The sequence below is a fragment of the Protopterus annectens genome, chromosome 2.part2, assembly GCF_019279795.1.
Source record: "Protopterus annectens isolate FY-2018-M chromosome 2.part2, PAN1.0, whole genome shotgun sequence".
Lineage (NCBI taxonomy): Eukaryota > Metazoa > Chordata > Ceratodontiformes > Protopteridae > Protopterus > Protopterus annectens.
The window spans coordinates 908,193,600-908,215,369 of NC_056730.1; the positions used below are offsets into that span (position 1 = coordinate 908,193,600).

At 42.8% G+C, this 21,770-nt stretch overlaps 1 protein-coding gene across 8 annotated transcripts in view; it reads left to right on the forward strand.

Annotated features, from left to right (window-relative positions):
• ZFYVE16 (zinc finger FYVE-type containing 16) overlaps positions 1-21,770 on the forward strand; it is a 3,161,611-nt gene that overhangs the window by 1,220,578 nt on the left and 1,919,263 nt on the right. The gene's annotated exons all lie outside the window — the stretch shown is intronic.

Sequence of the window (21,770 nt, forward strand, 5' to 3'; positions counted from 1 at the left end):
AACAGTGAAACACGAAGAACCATAGTACAGTTGTGTACACTTACCATAAATGTAGATGTTCAAGTGTATTCACTGTTTCAGTCTTGGTTACCCTCCCTCCAGCCCCCTAACTTCTTTTGGTTATATCTCTACTTTCCTTTACTATGCTTAAAAGCTTTTTGGTGTATTTGCTTTATTGTTGGAGGTATATCATTGTACTTTCATATTTAATTGCTTCCCATTAGGGGGGCACCTGACATCTGGGGCTAGAAAAACGTATGTAATGGCATTGGCTGCATGTTTTATACCCCTGACATCATGGAAGAAGGGACAGCAACCGACGCAGGACCCAAGACTTTGTTAATCAGGCCGACTGAGGGCTACCTGCAAGCAGATAACCAAATGTAATGACTGCAACAGTGAATACACTCGAACATCCGCATTTATGGTAAGTGTACACAACTGTACTTCTCCTTGCCTCAGCTCTCTATAGCTCAGCTCCAAGGTCAGCCTCAAGGGTTGAGGTCTGTCTGTTCCAAGGTTGCCTTCCTGTCCGAGGCCTTCAAGGCTTTTGAGTGGGTCCTCTCGATGCAGAGGGTATAGTTGCATCCATCCAGTTTGGTTACATCTGTCCCTTGACTTGAATCTGCTTCTATCTCCCATCCTGTCAGACAGGGATAGGCTGATGCTCTTCGTGTTTCACTGTTGCAGTCATCACTTGTGGGTTATTCCTGCTGTGGTAGCCCTCGGCCGGCCCGAATACCAGAGTCAATGTTTTTCTGCGTCTGCTGTTGTCGCTTGCTGACGTCATGTCGGTGCTGTAAAGGATGGCAGCCGACGTCATTGCATCAGTCTTTCTTGCTGTGGAGCCCTTAGCAGAAGCAGTTCGCAAGTGTGCCAGTTGGTCACTACCAGAGTTCGAATTACAGCTGAAAACGTCTAAAGCTAAGTTCCCCGTTGGAGATCCTTTTTTCTTGCATTAACCGATGTCCGAAAAAGTTAACAATTGTCTCACCTGTGGAAAGTAAATGCCACACCGAGACTTCCACTCTTACTGCATCACTTGTTTAGGCCTAGACCACAGCTTCCCCCGTTGCCGTTTCTGTGCCCTCTTTAATGCGAGAACCATTTGTCGTAGAGCTCTTTTCATAGCCAGGTATTTTCGTCTTCCATCTTCGTTTTCCAAAATGGCATCTATCAGCCAACAATCCGTAGACTTTCCAAAAAAACATAAGGATAAAGATAGACGGAACACATAAGGCAAAACCTTCCGACGACTCCACTGCTAAGCAAGTAGTCAGTTCTCCAGAATTCATTGAGGCACTTTCGCAGCCCCCTGATGCCCGATTTGATACCTTTGCAGGCCTCTGATGAGACCCTTTCGGAGTCTGGTATGCTGCAGTATTCTTTTTCGTCTTCCGAGCCTTAGGTTGTCTCTGCCTCGGTTGGGTCCGGAGCCGCGATGCAGACACCGGCTTCCGAGGAGATCTTTCTTACTACTGAGTCTAGACTAAAACCGACGTCCTTTCTTCCAACTATCATTTCTCTCAGACCAGTGAATACTCTTAGGCCTAGAAGCAGGGCCACGCCTAAAAAAGTTACCTCCAGCCACCATTTTACCCCTCCTCCACCATCCCAAGCTCAAATGCTTAAAATGGTGAAGAATCTTATCACCCTTATCAGTGGTAGTCAGGCCGCACCTTCTAAAAGGAAAAGAGACCCTTCCCCTGAAATACTGACAGAGCAGGATTCTGGAGTCTGATCATTCAGATTTTGAAGAGGAACAACAAGACCAGAAGTATATCCCTCACTGGTAAGATCAGACCATAAACTAATCTCACTGGATATTCACATCCCGACCCCACCCCCTGCCCAGAAAACCACAGTGAAAAACTTCTCTAAAGCAAATTTCACACTCCTCAAAACCGAGGTGGAATCCTTCAAAGCCCCCGGGCCTGTGGAAAATACGGCCCAGACCGCAGAATCCTTTATAAATGCATTCTATGGACACCTTCAGGAATGCATGGATCATGCAATCCCAAATAAAACCAAGACCCAATCCTCCAAAGGCAGATGTCCTGTCTGGTGGACCCCAGCCATAAACAAACTATACAATAGAAGGAGGAAGCTACTACATGATAGAGCAAAATCCCAAAAAGAGAAGGCATCTCTGATCAGTATTAGCAAAAACTACGGGCACTCATAAAATCGTCTAAGGCCAGCTTCGAGAGAAACATTGCACAGGACACTAAGGATAATCACAAGGCTTTATTTAGTTATGTTAGGAACCTGAGTGGGAATTCCCAGATATGCTCAGAATTAGTCCAAAATGACAAAAAATACACCAAACCCACAGACATTGCCAACATCCTAGCTGACAGATTCAGCGCAAACTTCTCCCCCCCCCCCCCCACCAAAAAGGCAAATATCTATCCCAGCAGAGTGCTGCCCCCCTGACATCTTAGATGCTCAGGTAAAAGCCGCCCTCTCCAAAGCAAAAAACACAGCATCAATGGGACCAGACAGTGTCCCGGGCTGCGTCCTACATGAACTCCAAGAACAGCTAAACCCAAACATAAAACTACTGTTCATTCTCAGCCTTACTACAGGATATTTACCCAAAGAGTGGCGTACAGCAACAGTGGTCCCTCTCCACAAAGGTGGTGCCTCAACGGATCCTGGAAACTATCGCCCCATAAGCCTGACTAGCTTGGTCTGCAAAGCTATGGAAAGGATCATCATGGACCTCATAAATAAAGATATTGGGGACCTACAGACACTGGACCCTACCCAGTTCAGCTTTGTTAAGGGCAGATCCTGCCTCTTAAACCTGGTTGATTTCATTGAAACAGTCACCAAGGCCATTGACGAGGGGAAGGTGGTCCACACAGCCTACCTGGACCTCGCAAAAGCCTTCGATACAATACCCCACTCGGGCATTATAGATAAGCTCAGCAGCTTAAATATAAACCCCTATGTCACTAGATGGGTTGCAAACTGGCTCAAGGACAGAACCCACATGGTTAGAATTTCTGGAGCCATGTCAGACTCGAAACCAGTTACAAGTGGCATCCCACAAGGCTCAGTCCTGGGACCTCTCTTGTTCGCTATATATTTCTTGGAGGTACAGGCCAACACGGAAGGACTGTGGCTGACCAAGTTCGCAGATGACTGCAAACTGGGCGCCATAACGGACTCTCCAGCCGACACAAGCATCCTCCAGAAGGGCCTCATAGAAACAGACAACTGGTGCCAGAGCCATGGCCTCAAGTTAAATGACAAAAAGTGTATAGTCATCCGCTTTGGCATAAACAAAGTGCCCACAAATTACCACATAGCTGGTAATCCATTAAGTACGGAAGAAGTAATTAGGGACCTGGGGACCCAAGTTGATAGCAATCTCTCATTTGACAACCACGTGGCCAAAGTGGTTAGAAAAACATTTTATATAGCCCACCTAATCATGAAGGGATTTACATCTAGATCAGGGGAGGTCATCGTGTCTCTTTACTCATCCCTCATCAGGCCCATAATTGAGTACAATGCCCCTTTTGGGATGTACCTTACCAGACACCTGCAGCAACTGGAAAGACCCCAAAAGTACCTCACCAAGAGGATCAAAGGGCTCAAACAGATGCCATATGCTGCCCGGTTAAAGAAACTCCAGCTCTACTCAGTGGCATACCGCCTGCTCAGAGGCGATCTGTGCCTGACGTATAAAGCCATGTCCAACCCAGAATTAATGGACATGCTGCACATCAGAAAATCCAAATCCCATCGAGCTACGCGCTCGAGAGACTGGAACCTCAGCACTGAAATAAATAGGACATGCTGGAGGGACAGATTCATAACCCAGAGGCTCCCTTCACTCTGGAATAAAATCCCAGTCCAGGTTTTAGGCAGAGTCCCTCATTGACTCTCTTCAAGAGGAATCTTGATGAGTGGATGGGAGATCGTAGGTTTACCCCGGGTATAACTTCTGTGTCACTGTTAGACAGAGGCACAGTATACTAACCTCGAAAAAGGGCATAGCAAAATTAATTTAAAATGGGTGGCGAAAGCCAACACACTCTGGCTAGGCTTATAAATGCCCTAGGGCAGATAAGCCTAGTATGAACCTATGAACCTCTTACTGCTTATGAGGATTCAGATGCAGAGAAATCCATTCCTTCTGCCTCCCCACCAGAAGATCTTTCCTTGGGTGAAACTCTTCACACCCTCAGGGAACATTTCCACTGGGAATCCCAGGACTTCCCTCTGTCTAAGAAAAGACTAAGAGAGTTTCTAGACCTGCCCCAGCACAGACCCTCGGCCACCCCACCCCCCCCATCGTAGAGGTGGTTGATGATGTCGTCCATGAATCCAGCTTTACTCCTGACAACCTCCCGCCTGCTCCCAGAAAACCTGACCGATACTACAGAGTACTGAACTCTCACAAATACCTGTTCAGAAATCCTGCTACAGACCCGGAGGTTATTAACACAGGAACAAAAAAAGAGCTAAGGCTAGTTCTGCAAAGAATCCTACTCCTTCTGACAAGGACTCCAGAGCTCTGGACAGATGGGGTAAAAAAATATACACCTCTGCAACCTTAGCTGTCAAGGCACTCAACTGTCAGTTTCACATGTTAAAATATCAACAACAGACTTTGGAACTTTTAAAACAAAAGATTTCTACCTTTACTGACTGCCAATTCGAAAGAACTAGCAGATTTACTGCACTCTACTTGTCAAGTGGCTAAACACTCTTTACACTGCGGATATGATGCCTTAGAAGCCTCAAGCAGGGCAGCAGTATCAGGATCTGTCATTAGAAGACATGCATGGTTGAAGAAACAACCTCTTCCTGATCATGTCAAGTCTAAATTACTCTATGCACCTTTGGATAAGGACCACTTTTTTGGAGAAAAAAAACAGAAGAGGTGGTTAAAAAGATGGCAGACAAAGCAAAATCTATGCAAACAGTAAAAGATCTTCAGGTACATTCATCAGGAATTTTCCATCAAAACACTGGTCCTTTCCCGCACCTAGCAGACAGGGGAAAGGTAAACCCCACTGGGACAGACCACCAAGACTCCTATCCCAGGGACAACAGAGAACCAAACAGTGGACCGCTTCCGCTCCAAAGGCAGGGAGTTCTAAGCCATCTCTGTACGGCAAAAATTCTCAATGATTCCCTCTCCCCCCCTCTGCCATCTTTTCACTCATCAAAAACTAGAAGGAAGGCTCTCCCTCTGCAAAGAGAAATGTTTTTCTGTAACAAAGGACCAGTGGGTCTTACAAATCATTTCCCAGGGGTACAAATTCTCCTTCAATGAACTCCCAGTTCCAAGAGGGTGCCCAGACCTACCTAGAATACAAAAGGCTCTGACATCCTTCAGACCCCATCTCAAGCCAGGGGTTCTCCTTATCAAAACAGACAACACCACAGTAATGTGGCACATCAACAAACCTGGGGGACCCAATCTTATCCTCTGTGCATGCTAGCCATGAACCTGTGGCTGACAGCCTCTTCCATGAGACTACATCTGATAGCACAATACCTACCAGGGACAGCCTCTTCCATGAGACTACATCTGATAGCACAATACCTACCAGGGATCAACAACACCCTGGCAGACCACTTAAGCAGAAACCTTGTGGACCCCCACAAATGGCAGCTGCACAGAAAAATCTTTCTGCAAATCACTCCGGCGTGGAGGACTCCAGAGGTGGATCTCTTTGCTTCGCATCCCAACCATCAGCTGAAAATTTTCTGTACCAGGGAGTATCACCACCTAGCCTGGAAGGTGGATGGCTTGAACTTCCCCTGGAACATCCTTTTTGTGTACGCATTCCCTCCTCTGCCTCCTATCCCCAATGTTCTGATCAAAATAAGAGAGGAGATGCCAAAGGCCATCCTCATTGCTCCAGACTGACCCAGGCAACATTGGTACCCGTTACTGCGCAGCCTGACCTTACAGCCTCCCTTGATCTCAGACCTCTTAACTTGGGGAGGGGGGGGTGTTGCACCCAGGCCTGCCGACTCTCAAACTATCAGCATAGCTTATACTCCAAAGGTAAACAAGGGGCCCCTGTTATGCAAACCGGTCCTAGACATCATCACAGAGGCCAGAAGGCCCAGGACCAGAAAATCCTATGCAGGAAAATGGGAAAGATTCTGCTCCATCCCTCTTATCCTGGACTTCCTAGTGGAGCTACTTAATAGTGGCCTTTCCTTCTCCTCTATTAAAATCCACACCTCAGCCATTTCAGCTCATTTTGATACAGAACAGCCCGTGTTTTCACACCTTTGATTAAACAATTCCTCAGAGGCGCTTCTAATGTCAGACCTCCCAGAAGGCCACCCACTCCAGCCTGGGACCTGATTTATGTTTTGGAAAAACATTCTTTACCTCCCTTCAAACCTGCCCCTTCAGCAGAACTAAGGTATTTCTTATGGAAGACTGCTTTTCTCCTAGCTATCACTTCAGCCAGAAGGGTTTCAGAGCTACAGGCGCTGATGGCCATTGAGCCCTTTGTCATCATCCATGCAGATAGGGTCTCCCTGAGGACCAATCCCTCCTTTATGCCCAAAGTGGTATCTGATGTAACTCACAACCAGGAAATACATCTACCCACCTTATTTCCTAACCCTCAAAACAAGGGGTAAAGAATTATGCACTCACTAGACATGCTCAGACACTATCTGGACTATATTAAACTCTTCAGGAAAACAGACCAACTTCTTGTCAGCTTTGCCCCAGGGGTGCAGGGGAAGCCCATTTCCAAACAAGACCATTTCCAAATGGATATCGCACTGTATCCATTTCTGCATCAATTTACAGGGGAACCCCCCCCCCCTCAGGTCTATTCGAACCCATTCCACTAGGGCAGCCTTCCTCAGAGGAGTTCCCACCAAGGACATCCTGGAAGCTGCCACCTGGACTTCTGTCCATATCTTTACCAAGCATTACCACCTACCTGTATGTTCTAAGGCTAGGGCAGGGTTTGCCTCTGCAGTGTATGCTGACCACTGAGCCTACCACCCCTCTTCTCAGCTTTGAGAATCCTCCCACAGGTGATGACTGCAACAGTGAAACACGAAGAACATAGTACAGTTGTGTACACTTACCATAAATGTAGAAATAGTAGGAAATATTGGACGATTTTAACTTCAGATATTAGAATTAAAGAACTGGTAGGAGAAAAACCCAGCTTTGCATTTAAGAACAAAAAGAATTTAAAGAGGCTTTTATGCCAAAAAGATGGAATAGAGATGGGAAATATCACTCAGGCTGCTCCTACAAGGCCTAATAGAGGTACACTCAAATGTGGTTTTTGTAAAGCATGTGCTTGGATTAACACACAAGATAAATTTATACATCCTGTAACAAATAAGATATATACTTTCCAAGGGCTAGTGAATTGCAACAACAGGAATCTAGTATATGTTGCAACCTGTAGTATTTGCACAGCTTATTACATAGGTAAAACGAGCAGAAACTTCAAGGAACGTGTTCTCCACCATCTATGTGACATAAGAAACAAGGTAGAAACTAATTCTCTCTACCAACATATTTCTAGATTTGAGAACCATTCTTTTAGATTTATGGCTTTATCAAACATTAAAGAAACTGTACAAGGTGGTGACCTAATGAATAAAACGGAAGCTGAAGAATCAAGGCGGATTATGGATTTGAGAGTGGATCATCCCCCAGGATTGAATGGGGTAGTACCCCTAAAACTTATATTAAAAGAGTGAGGCCTGAGAAATAAAAAGTAAATACAATCTAAGCTTTCACTTTAAGGTATGATATCTTCAGAATGAGAGTGGCAAATGCTTTGTATTAAAAAGGACATTTTTCTTACTTCTAACAGGACCTGAAGGTTAAGCATAACCGAAAGTGCTTATCCTGTATTTTACTGTTTGTTTTATTATTTGTTTTATATAATAGAGTTTTTAACAGTCTAATTAGATCTGAGAAACTACTACGTAGATCGCAAGATTTTACTCAAACCGTTGTTTATATCAAGTGTGCTTCAGCTGTTCTTACCCTAACTGTCGTTTCTATCAAAATTTCTTCAGCTAATCAACAGTTCTAACAAGTTACAATTTGAACTGCTGTTAGTAACAGCTCAGCAGATGTTCTTCATGTTTCACTGTTGCAGTCATCACACTTGGGTTATCTGCCTGCAGGTAGCCCTCAGTCGGCCCGAATGCCAGAGACTTAGTATTTCTGCGTCGGATGCTGTCACTCCAGGACAGACGTCAGGTCAGCAGGGGTATAAAAACAGGCAGCCGATGCCATTACATCAGTCTTTCTTGCCAAGGAGCCAGAAGCAGAAGCAGTTCGCAAGTGCCGGTCGGCCGCTACCTGAGATTTCATTTACGAATTGAATCATCCTGAAGTCTTCTTAAGCTAAGTACCCCGTTAGGGATCCTTTTTTCTTGCACTAACCGACGTCAGAAAAAGTTAATTGTTTTGCCTGTGGAAAGCTAATACCACACAGAGAATTTCATTCTTACTGCATAACCTGTCTAGGCCCAGACCATGATGTACCTCGCTGTCAGTTTTGTGCCTTGTTCAACCCCTGAGCCATTCGTTGTTGTGCCCTTATTGTCGCCAAATACTTTCATTCTCAATCTCTGTATTCCCAAGTGGCTTCAGTAAGCCATCCGACTACTGGTATTCTGAAAAAAACGTAAGGATAAAGACAGACAGACCCCACAGGTTCAAAGCTGCCGACGATTCTTCCGTTAAGCTAGTCGCCAGTTCGCCAGTACTCAGTGAGGTGCTTTCTCAGCCCCTGATACCCGGCTTCTGAGGACGTTCTTCGTACTACCAATGTTCGACACAGACTACTTCAGTTATGTCTAAAACTACTGAGTTTCTAAGGCCAAGAGTACACGCTACTCCTAGAAAACAGACGACCAAAGTGCATGCATCTGCTCCCTTGCCACTAAAAAAAAAAAAAAAAAATGCTTAGAATGGCAGAAGACCTTATTATGCTGATTAGGGGAAGTCAGCCTTCCCCTGCTAAGAGAAAAAGGGACCAGTCCCCAGCAGCTTCAACAGACCAATAGTCCAACGACTCTCAGGTTTCTGATTATGAAGACATGCCCTTATCTGCTTATGAGGATTCTGATGCAGAGGAATCCATTCCCAATGCCTCTCCTCCAAAGGATTTCTCTTTTGGTGAAACCTTACATACTTGAAGAGAGCATTTCCACTGGGAATGCCAAGACTATCCTCTGTCCAAAAAGAGACTCTGAGAATTTCTAGACTTGCCACAACACAAGCCTTCAGCAATACCACCAGTCCTGGCAGTTGTTGTTTTTATAGAATCCAGTCTTACTCCTGGTACTTTACCCTCTGCCCCTAGGAAACCAGACAGGTACTACAGAGTACCTGACTATCACAGATATCTTTTCAAAAATCCTACTGCTGACTCAGAGATCATTTCCCAGGGGCCTAAAGGTATCAGGGCAACTACAGCTGAGAATCCCACCCCTTCAGACAGGGATTTAGAGCTTTGGACAGATGGGGTAAGAAAGTGTATACCTCTGCAACTCTTGCCATTAGGGCTTTGAATTGTCAGTTTCACATGCTGAAGTACCAACAACATATTATGGAACTTGTTGAGCAAAAATTAGCTACCTTTACAGACTGTGCAGAAAATAAAGAATTGCAAGAGCTTATGCATTGCTTGTCGTGGAGAAACTCACTACTGCAGACTTAAAATTTCTTTCTTGGAAAACAGCTTTCCTTTTAGCAATCACTTCAGCTAGAAGGGTATCTGAATTACAGGCCCTTATGGCAGTGCAGTGAAGCCTTTCATCATCTTTCATGCGGACAGGGTGTCCCTCAGACCCAATCCATCCTTCATGCCCAAGGTGGTATCCAGTGTGGCTCTTAATCAGTCCATTCATTTGCCAACCTTCTTCCTCTATCCACAGAATAAAGGGGAACGGATACTGCATTCCTTAGATGTGCACAGACAACTTAGATTCTACTTAGACAGGACTAAACCTCAAAGGAAATCTGAAGAACTGCTGGTGGCATTTGCTGCAGGGGCAGAGTGGAAGGCTATTTCAAAGCAAACAATTTCTAAATGGATAAGCCATTGCATTCATTTCTGCTATAAGCACCATGGAAAACCTATCCCCCAGGGGATCAGACCTCACTCCACCAGGGCTGCATCTACCTCTACAGCCTTTCTCAGAGGTGTCCCTACCAGGGACATCCTAGAAGCTGCTACCTGGAGTTTTGTACATACTTTCACCAAGCATTATCATTTGCCATTTTTCTCTAAATCCAGAGCTGGCTTTTCCACTGCAGTTTTGCAGGGCCTTATAGCTGTCCCTAATGCTATCTAAATTCCTCCTACCAACTATAGCTTTGGAAATCTACCCAAATGTAATGACTGCAACAGTGAAACACAAAGAACGTAATACAGTTGTGTACACTTACCGTAAATGTAGATGTTAGAGTGTATTCACTGTTGCAGTCCTGGTTACCCTCCTTCCAGCCCCCTAACTTCTTTTGGCTATACCTCTACTTTCCTTTACTATGCTTATAAAAGCCTTTTTGGTGTATTTGCTTTTTTGTTGGAGGTATATCATTGTACTTTTATATTTAATTGCTTCCCATTAGGGGGGCACTTGACGTCTGGGGCAAGAAAAACTGATGTAATGGCATCGGCTGCATGTTTTATACCCCTGATGACCTGCCATCATGGAAGAAGGGACAGCAACCGACGCCCGACCCAAGACTACGTTCAGGCAGACTGAGGGCTACCTGCAAGCAGATAACCCAAATGTAATGACTGCAACAGTGAATACACTTGAACGTCTGCATTTATATTTATGGTAAGTGTACACAACTGTACTCTCTGTGCCCTATCTTGGATCTGTCTATTTTCAACACCTTCCTGGTGGTTCCAAGATTCAGAATGCTTACGCTCCAATAGCTGCTTCCTATGCTAGCCAAGGACTCCTGGTTAGCCACCCTAGACTTAAAAGAAGCTTATCTGCAATCCCCATAAGGGAATCTTGCAGGAAATATCTACGTTTCAGAGCAGGCTCTATGCACTACCAGTTCTTTGCACTTCCCTTTGGCTTATCTACTGCGCCCAGGGTATTCACAAAATGCCTAGCTGTAGCCATTACATATTGCAGGCAGAGAAAAATTAAAATTTACCCTTACTTGGATGATTGCCTGATTCAGGCGGACAGTCAGGAATTGCTACTTCAGCATCTGACATTTGTAAAGAGACTTTTAACTTCATTAGGATATACCATCAATGAAAAGAAATCACATCTGGTACCCAGCCAGAAAAGATTTTATTCTGGGACACAACTGAACACAACTTCCCAGATGACATTCCTCACTCCAGAAAAACAGATTTATTTGACAAACTACTTCAATCTACTGGCCATCCAAACCCAGCTGTCTGCAAGAAAAATACTGCAAGCCCTAGGGTTCATGGCCTCTTGCATTCTACTAATTCCATATGCAAGACTGCATACGAGAAAACTTCACTGGTACTTGAAAAGTGTCTGGTGTTAACATTCTTAGGACCTGGAAACAATGATTCCTATCATTCCTTGCCTAAGGACAGAGTTCCTTTGGTGGGCAGAGGCCTGCTACCACAACAAGGGACTCACTTTCACTCAGCCCCCCGCCACCCAAACCCTAACAGACACAGCAGTCTATGCATGGGGGGGGGGGCTCATATGGCAGGAAAATGCATTCAAGGCAAATGGAGGCCAAAAGAAATGGACCTGCATATCAATCGGAAAGAAATGTTAGCTGTACAGAATGCACTGACAGCCTTCAAATACCTTATTCTTCCAGGGCAACTATTGATAAAGACAGACAATATCACAGTTATGTGGTACATAAACAAGCAGGGGGGAACCCATTCCTACCCACTCTGCATGTTAGCCATGGCTCTGTGGAACACAGCCTTGAGCAATCAAGTGCACCTGCAAGCTCAGTTCCTGCCAGGCAAACTAAATTAACTGACAGACGACTTAAGCAGAAATCTAATGGATCCACACGAGTGGAAATTGGAACCCAAATCATTCAAGCTTCTGAGTCAGAGGTGGGGGAATCAGAGGTGGACCTCTTTGCTTCCCCGCAGAACTATCAGTTGAGCAAATATTGCACCAGAACTCCCCACAGCCAAGCATGGAAAGTGGATGCCCTGTCCTTTACATGGGAAAACCTCTCGATCTATGCCTTTCCCCCTCTACTCCTCCTCTCGAAGGTTCTACTAAAGATCAAACAGGACAAGCCAAGGACAATTCTGATTGCACCAGACTGGTCATGCCAGCACTGGTACCCACTTTTGCACAGTCTGACAGTAGGTGCCACCATGGCACCTGCCTCAGATCCCTTCCCTGCTGTCCCAGCAGGAGGGCCAGATTTTGCATCCTCAGCTGCAAACCCTGAACCTAGCAGCCTGGCTCATCCCCTGAACACTTCACCAGCAGCCCTCAGTAAACAGGTGCTGGATGTCATCCTTGAGGCAAGGAGGCCTAGTACTAGGAAATCCTATTCAGAAAAGTGGAAAAGATACTGTTCTTGGAGCCAGTTGCAGGGAATGGACACAACCATGCCCAACTTACCTAAAATCCTAAATTACCCAGCAGAACTGTTCCACAAAGGCCTATCCTTCTCTTCAGTTAAGATTCATGCCTGTGCCATCTCAGCTCATTACAATACTGAGCCACCCCTCTTCTCATCCTCTGCTCAAACAGTTCCGGAGAGGAGCCAAAAATTTAAGACACCCCCCCCCACCCCTTCCATGACAGCTCCCACTCCAGCCTGGGACCTTAACTTTGTACTGGAGAAGCTCACACTTCCTCCCTTTGAACCTGCAGAGTTAAAATTCCTCTCTTGGAAAATAGCCTTACTTCTAGCAATCACTTCAGCAAGAAGAGTGTCTGGATTGCAGGCCCTTATGGCTGTGGGAACCCTTCATTATCTTCCATGCGGACAGGGTTTCCCCTCAGGATTTACCCATCATTCTGCCCAAGGTGGTATCTAGTTTGGCTTTTAAACCAATCCATTCATTTGCCAACGTTTTTCCCTAATCCTCAGAATAAAGGGGAAAGGATCCTGCACTCCCTGGTCATGCACAGGCAGCTTAGGTTCTACCTGGACAGGACTAAACCTTTCAGAAAATCTGACCAGCTGCTAGTCAGCTTTGCTACAGAGGAGAGGGCAAGGCCATTTCAAAGCAAACCATTTTCAAATGGATAGCACACTGCATCCATTTCTGCTACAAACACCATGGAAAACCTACCCCACAGGGATCAGAATTCATTCCACTAGAGCTACCTCAACCTCTACAGCATTTCTCAGGGGAGTCCCCTACCAGAAACATCCTGGAAGCTGCAACCTGGAGTTCTGTAGACACCTTCACCAAGCTTTACCACTTACCTATTTAAATCCAGAGCTAGATTTGCCACAGCAGTCTTACAAGGCCTGCTAGCCAGCCCTAATGTTTCTTGACTGCCTCCACCCTTCCTCAGCTTTGGGAATCAACCCAAGTGTGATGACTGCAACAGTGAAACATGAAGAACATAGTACAGTTGTGTACAGTTACCATAAATGTAGATGTTAGGGTGTATTCATTGTTGCAGTCCTGGTTACCCTCCTCCAGCCCCCTGACTTCTCTATACTTTCTACCTTACCCCCCCTCTTTTTTTGGCCATATCTTATAACAATGGTATTTACTTTTTACTGGGGGAGTTCCACACCATGTAATTGCTTCCTATTTTGGGAGCTCCTGACATCTGGGGCAAGAAAAACTGATGCAATGGCGTCGGCTGCATGTTTTATACATCTGACAATCATGGAAGAAGCGACCGCATCTGACGCAGAAATCCTAACACTCTGGTATTCAGGCCGACTGAGGGCTAACTGCAGGCAGATAACTCAAGTGTGATGACTGCAACAGTGAATACACCCGAACATCTACATTTATGGTAAGTGTACACAACTGTACTTTCTCTGCTCTGCCCTTTGGCTTATCCACTGCTCCCAGAGTTTTTACCAAATGCCTGGCTCCAGTCATTGCATTTTGCAGGCAGAAGGGCATTCACATTTATCCCTATCTCAATGACTGCCTCATCCAGGCAGAAACCAAGGAAAGACTCCTGTAGGACCTTTCCTTTGTGCAGACCCTACTAACCTCACTGGGATTCACCATCAACCTGGGAAAGTCCCAACTACAGCCCATACGAAGATTAACCTTCCTGGGCACCTCAGCACAAATGGCCTTCCTACACTCCTGCTTCACCCAGCTGGCTCTCAAGACCCACCTCACTGCCAGAAAAATCCTGCAAGCCCTGGGATACATGGCCTCCTGTATCCTGCTGGTACCTCTTGCCAGACTGCATATGAGAAAATTGCAGTGGTACCCAAGGAACTTTTGGTGTCAACACTCTGTCACTGGAACACCAGCTCCCCCCGATTCTTTCCTTAAAGAAGGAACTCCTGTGGTGGGTCGAGACTTGCACTCTGAACAAGGGCCTACCCTTTGTCATTCACCCACACAACCAAACCATAACCACAGATGCCTCAGACATGACTTGGGGAGCCCACAAAGGAACCCCACAAACCCAGGCTTTTTGGCGACAGGAGGTTCAGGGTCTCCATATCAACATGGCGATGCTAGTGGTGCACATGGGGCAATCTTAACCTTCCAAGAACACCTGTCACCTGGGGTACTTTTGATAAAGACAGACAACTCTACTGTCATGTGGTACATCAACAAGCAGGGGGGCACGCATTCTTACTCCCTGTGCCACTTAGCTATGAAAATCTGGCAGTCAGCCTCAAATCTGGGACTGCATCTGATAGCACAATACCTTCCAGCGGAAACAAAACACCCTGGCAGATCAATCAAGCAGACACCTACTGGACCCCCACAAGTGGCAGTTGAACACAGAAACCTTCCTAAAAATCAGTCACATCTGGGGAAACCAGACATAGACCTTTTTGCAAATTACCAGAACCGCCATCTGACCAGATTCTGCTCAAAAGAGTTTCATCCAGAAGCTTGGAGGGTGGACACCCTCTCCTTCCACTGGGGCAGCCTGTTTGCTTATACTTTCCCCCCACTGCTGCTGATACCCAGAGTGCTGCTCAAGATCAGAGAGGAAGGACCAAGGGCCATCTTCATCGCCCCAGACTGGCAGAGGAAACACTGGTACCCCTTGCTTCTCAGTCTGAGCATACACCCTCTCATCCTCCTGCCCCCCACAACAAACCTTCTCACACAGCAGCAAGGGAAGCTTGTACACCCAGGGCTTGCCACACTCAAGTTAACCGCATGGCTGATTCCACAAAGAAGGATGACACTTCAGCCCTCGGAGGGCCGTAGACCCAGCACCAGAAAATCATATTCCACAAAATGGAAAATATTCACTTGCTGATGCAACAGCAGAGGTGCATACAGCACCCATACCTGTCTGCCACTGGTTCTGGACTACCTGGCAGAACTTCTAGAAAAGGGGTTGTCTTATTCCTCTATCAAAAATCATGCTTCAGCCATCTCAGCGTATGTCCAGTTGGAGCAGCCCTTGTTTTTTCAACACCTCTTGAAACAGTTCCTCAGAGGTGTGGCTCACATCAGACCACCTAGACCACCACCTGCACCGGCCTGGGATCTGAACTGTATCCTAGAAAAGTTGACTTTACCCCCTTTTGAGCCAGGTCTCAAGTTTCTTTCTTGGAAAACTGCTTTCTTGCTAGCCATCACCTCTGCAAGGAGGGTATCTGAGCTCCAGGCTCTTATGGCCACTGTGACCTTCATCATCTTCCATGCGGACAGGGTCTCTGAGAACCAACCCCTTCTTTATGCCTTAGGTGATCTCTGATGTAACCCTCAACCAGGCCATATGCCTACCTACTTTCTTTCCAAAACCTACCAATAAAGGAGAAAGAATTGTACATACCCTAGATGTACACAGCCTACTGCGATTTTACCTTGACAGGACTAAATCACTCAGGAGATCTGACCCAGCTACTGCTTTCATTCGTCCCTGGGGCAGAGGGAAAGCCCACTACAAAGCAGACCATTTCCCAAATGGATCTCTCATTGCATACATTTCTGCTATAGCTTCCTTGGAAAGAGTTCTCCATCAGATCTCATTCTATAAGAGCAGCCTCTACCTCTACAGCCTTTCCTGGGGGGGGGGGGGGTTTCTACCAAGGAAATTCTGGAGGCTGCTACATGGACATCTATCCACACTTTCACCGAGCAGTACCAGCTTGGCTACATTCTCCAAAACCGGGGCAAGATTTGCATCTGCAGTCATCCCAATAACCTGTACAGCATGCTTCCATCCACTTCCTTAGCTTTGGGAGTATTCCCACAAGTGATGACTGCAACAGTGAAACACAAAGAACATAGTACAGTTGCGTATACTTGCCGTAATGTAGATGTTCGAGTGTATTCACTGTTGCAGTCCTATTTCCCTCCCACCGACCCCCTTTCTTGCCTTATCTCTATATCTTCTCTGGGGCTCCTTCCTACCGGCGGCAAGAAAAACTGATGTAATGGTGTTGGCTCTCACCCCTTATAGCCCTGACGACCTGAAGTCAGCTACAGTCCCAGAACAGCCAATGCAGGAGGGAATCCTTTACTCTGGTATTCAGGCTGCCAGAGGGCTACCCAGCTGGAATAACCCACAAGAGATGACTGCAGCAGTGAATACACTCGAGCATCTACATTTATGGTAAATGTACACAACTGTACTTTCTTAGTTCCCCCCTTCAGACAGACCTTACTGGAGCAAGTGAGTCCTAGTTGATGCCGTAGTTGTGGCAGCTGAAAAAATATTTTGAGCTCTCTCTGCTTACTGCTTGTTGTGATGGATTTGAGGTGTTCTTAAGACACTCAGTCTTGCTAGCTGGATTCTACTAAAATTCAAAGTCTGGTTATATTTGCATTCACAGTCTGTTGCATACAGAAACTTGCAGAATATACACTGATGAGAGAATATACTTTGCAGCACTTGTCTTTAAGAGCAGTAACCAATAACTTTTATAATAAATCAAACCGGACAAACGTTGCAGCTTAAAATACTGTTCCAACTTTACTTCTCATATAGTACAGATGATGTGAGAGATATAACATTTACCTTAGGACTTGTGTCCCTACCATACCTCTAACATAGCTGGATTTATACAGCTCTTTATATACACTTTTTAGTCATGCATAAACATATTTTTGAGGAAACACATTGTTCTGTATTCTATTTTGGAGAATTGCTTATCCTGTAGAAACAATACTAAGCTTCCTTGTTTAACAATGTCTTGTAAGAGACCAGCTTTTCTGACAGTGTGAATATCCTGTAACAGTGTCCTGATGTCCATGTAGAAAAACATATTTTTGAGAAAACACATTGTCACTGTGTCATAAACATATCCTGTTGTTTTAGGAAACATATTGTGTCCATTTTTTATATGCAGAAAAGCATGTCAGTGTTCTTTAAAAGCAGATTTTGCATTTTTGTTCTTGCATACATCCTGTTTGAGTCTGTAAGGAAAATGTCCATTCTTTAAAAGCAGATTTTGTATTTTTGCTCTTGCATACATCCTGTTTGAGTCTGTAAGGGAAAAATGTCCATTCAGCAGATTCCTTTTCCAAGCCATGGTCATTTAGTATGACTGCTGATCACATATTACTAAACTCTGTTTCTGCATTTAAGCAAGCCTTTTCTTTCAGCATATTTACAACATAATTAATTTCAGACTAATATTCATAAAATCTAACAATTCCCTCTGTTTTTAAACATACTTAAAACATTTTATATAGAAAACACAAGAAACAAACCTTTAGTTTGATACAACAAATCAAAATGCAATTTTACATAGTTAATACAATGATATTAAAGTATTACTACCAAACTGAATGTATTTAACAACTTTTTCTTTTGCAGACCATTCTGTGAAAATATTTTATCAGTTATGAGCTGTGTCTGCTTTAGTTTAACTTGATCAATTTATTGTTTTGCAATCACAGAATTTAATTTATGACTTAGAACTGTTCCATTAACTCTTTGCAACTGTTGAATTAACTATAAGAGACAATAACCATGTGCTACTGCAAGCATTTATACACTACAGAAAACACACAATTTCAATGTCATTTTAACCATCACATTGTGTTCATGTCTCTGAACTGCTCATTAACATCTTGGTAAAATACTGAACTGGGCTTAGATAATAAATATTTGAAAGCAATTATTTTACTGGGGTAAAACCAGTAATATTACAACTTGACAAATTACTTTTGAACTTATTACGATGTATTCTGTACAGTATGTATTTACACAGACTGTTTGCTATTTATGCATTTCAATTTACTAGGTACCCTGGACCCATTGTTTTCTTTAAATATGTTTTTTTCACACATATTCATTACTAGACATTAATTTCATTTGTACTGAATTTTTTTGCATTTGTACATACAATGACTATAAAGTACATTTAGTCTAATCTTACAAATTTAATAACATTAATATTGAGCAAAATCTTGGAAAATGTTTGTCTCTAGAAATATCTAGTGGAATTGATACCAAATTCATATGTCTTGTTATTTTAAACTACATGCTCAGCGATTATTAAAAATATTCATGCTTTTTATACCAACATTGTTTTGCCAAAAACATATTGAAATAGTGACCATTCTTGCTATTAGAAACATTTATGCATTTTGCATATCTTTATTCTCTCTTGTATAGCTTTAATAAAGCAATTTTAAATCATCTCTTGCTTTTTTAAACCATCTCTTGTATAGCTTTACAATTTAACAGGTTGTGAATATAATTTAATTCTAAACAATACAGTAATAACCATTATGATAGCTATTAACAACTTGTAAAATATCTTATCCTGTCAGGTTTAATCCAGTTTACCAGTATTACTAATACCTGTTTTTTCCTCTCCCTAAAAGAGTATTGTCAAGAAGGAATGAGATATTTTTTCCTGTAGCTTTATTTTAGACACTTGTTGTTTACTTTTTCTGTAGCTTTATTTCAGACCCTTGTTGTTTATTTTTTCTGTAGCTTTATTTTAGACCCTTGTGCAGTACTGCTTATACAGTCAGTGTAAAACTGAGAAAGTACCCCTCCCCCTTATACAGTCAGTGTAAAACTGAGAAAGTACCCCTCCCCCTGTAGTACTTCAGCACTGTTGTTTATCTGCTTTATGCTGTGAGAATAGAATAATAAAGCTTTTGCTGTTTACTACCTCTAGTAGGTATTTACACCCTCCTGCACAATTGATTTGAACTGTATGTGTACTATAGCCCATTTGCTGGCTGTACTTGATGCAACTGAGGGTTTTTTTTTTTTTTGTCATTTTAACATTTACTTGCAAACAGATTATAAGTGACATCTATGCACAATTGTGGCATTTTATGACAATTACTAAATAGTGTTGCTTGTAAACATTTTAACAAGTATGTTTTAATAACAATAATGCTTTAGAAAAACTCAAGCTACTTATCTGGCAATCAGTCTTGTTGTTTATCTTATCTTTCCAGCATTTCCTGTAACTTTTCATTCAGTCTAGGAAGGTCTGAGCTTACATTTCATACTCTGTAAACTATAGTTAATTCTTTTGGCCTTTTTCCTTTAATGTGATTGTGATTTGCATAACTATGCATTTATACAACATAACTAGACATTATTTTACAATTACCTTACATGGATTTCAGTATTTTTTATTTATTTATCTATTTAACTGTCCTGCCATTAATTTTACAAAAACTGTTTGACTAATACCATCTGTGATTTTCTTTTTAAAATTCAGAACTTTAACTGTTTGGTGTTACTATATAATTATAACATATGTTTATTTATATTTGCTGTTGTCTGCCTTTTGCTTTTGTGCATTGTAAACAAATGTACTCTAGATGAAAAGAACACACATGCATGTCTGTCTTGTATATGTATATCTTTATACAAGCATGTCATGTCTTGTGACTTTAAATTTTTACTCATCTATTTTTATTTAATTTTATACACTAGAACAGTTTTGTTTACCTTTTGACTATGCTAATGAATGGCATTCATATGCTTTACTTTACTGTAGTACTGATAGATGTCTTGCTTTAACTGAATGAAAGTAAAACATTTAAAAATGATTTGTCCAGACATCAGATCCTACCATCCTACCATCTATGTTTAACCATTTTCAAAACATAAACATATTATAAAATATATTTCTTTTGCACAGATTAGCTGTGTATGCAGGAAGTTCCCAGTCTTTGTCAGTTCAGCTAATTTATTTCCTTTATCCTGCAACTGCTGTTGAAGAATTTCCTTATAGTCTGCTTGATATGTCTCAGGAGCCTGTTCTGCTGAATCTGAAACTCCTAAGCACTTTTGAAAAGATGCATGTATAACTTGTCTAAGCTTCCTGAACTCATTGTGTCTGTTTTTAGAAGTTTACTACATTCCTTTGTAACAAAATGTACTAGGGGTTCTATCAGTAACTGATTTGACTCACATGTGGTGACAGGACATAACTGTTCAACATCAGAATGTAATGGAAACATTTTACCCTTAGTTAATTCTTCAGATCTGTCTTTACAGTCTATTTTTTAGCAATATGATGCAATATTATTTTATGGCATAATACACAAAATGCAGTTTTTGTTGAAGCACACAATAAACATTTGTCATATTTCACATGGTTTTCTTTGAGATACCAGTCAAATATTGTAATACATTTGCATAATGCCTTACTATCAACCTGCCCTAATAAGGTTTTACATTTACTAATGTGCTGTGTATACCAACATAGCAATTTTTTACATTTGCTTAAATTATGCATGAAAATATCCATACTGTCGAATCTAATATCCAGACTATCTAATATCCAAACTGACGAATAGCAACCATACTAAAAAATGTGACGTAGAAAAAAGTCTTACCAGTGAGCAAGAAAACAGGTGATCAGGCTGTTGTTGCAGATGGCTGGAAATTTTTCAAAGTAACTTGAGAAGCTGGGAAAGCACAACAGTCAGTGAACTATTGGGCTAGTGGATATCCCCCTTTTATTGAAGAATTTATGGCACTGCGAATTTCTTGAACTAGTCTCACTCCGGATTGTAGATGTCTAAAAACTTTACTACTGCAAGCTGCATAAACTGGAATACTTCTGTTTAGGATTTACACATACGTACAAATGTTAGTTACTGCAATTTGACTGAAGTGACCCTCTGCAGGGCTTACTATCACTCCTCCTGTGTTTGAATGCAGATTGTAGGTTCAAATGCAGGCTAGCTTGCCATTGAAAAAATTACATGGAGCTAGTCACTCAGCTGCCTCGCCATTGAAAAAATATTTTGAGCTCTCTCTGCTTACTGCTTGGTGTGATGGATTTGAGGTGTTCTTAAGACACTCAGTCTTGCTAGCTGGATTCTACTAAAATTCAAAGTCTGGTTATATTTGCATTCACAGTCTGTTGCATACAGAAACTTGCAGAATATACACTGATGAGAGAATATACTTTGCAGCACTTGTCTTTAAGAGCAGTAACCAATAACTTTTATAATAAATCAAATTGGACAAACGTTGCAGCTTAAAATACTGTTCCAACTTTACTTCTCATATAGTACAGATGATGTGAGATATATAACATTTACCTTAGGACTTGTGTCCCTACCATACCTCTAACATAGCTGGATTTATACAGCTCTTTATATACACTTTTTAGTCATGCATAAACATATTTTTGAGGAAACACATTGTTCTGTATTCTATTTTGGAGAATTGCT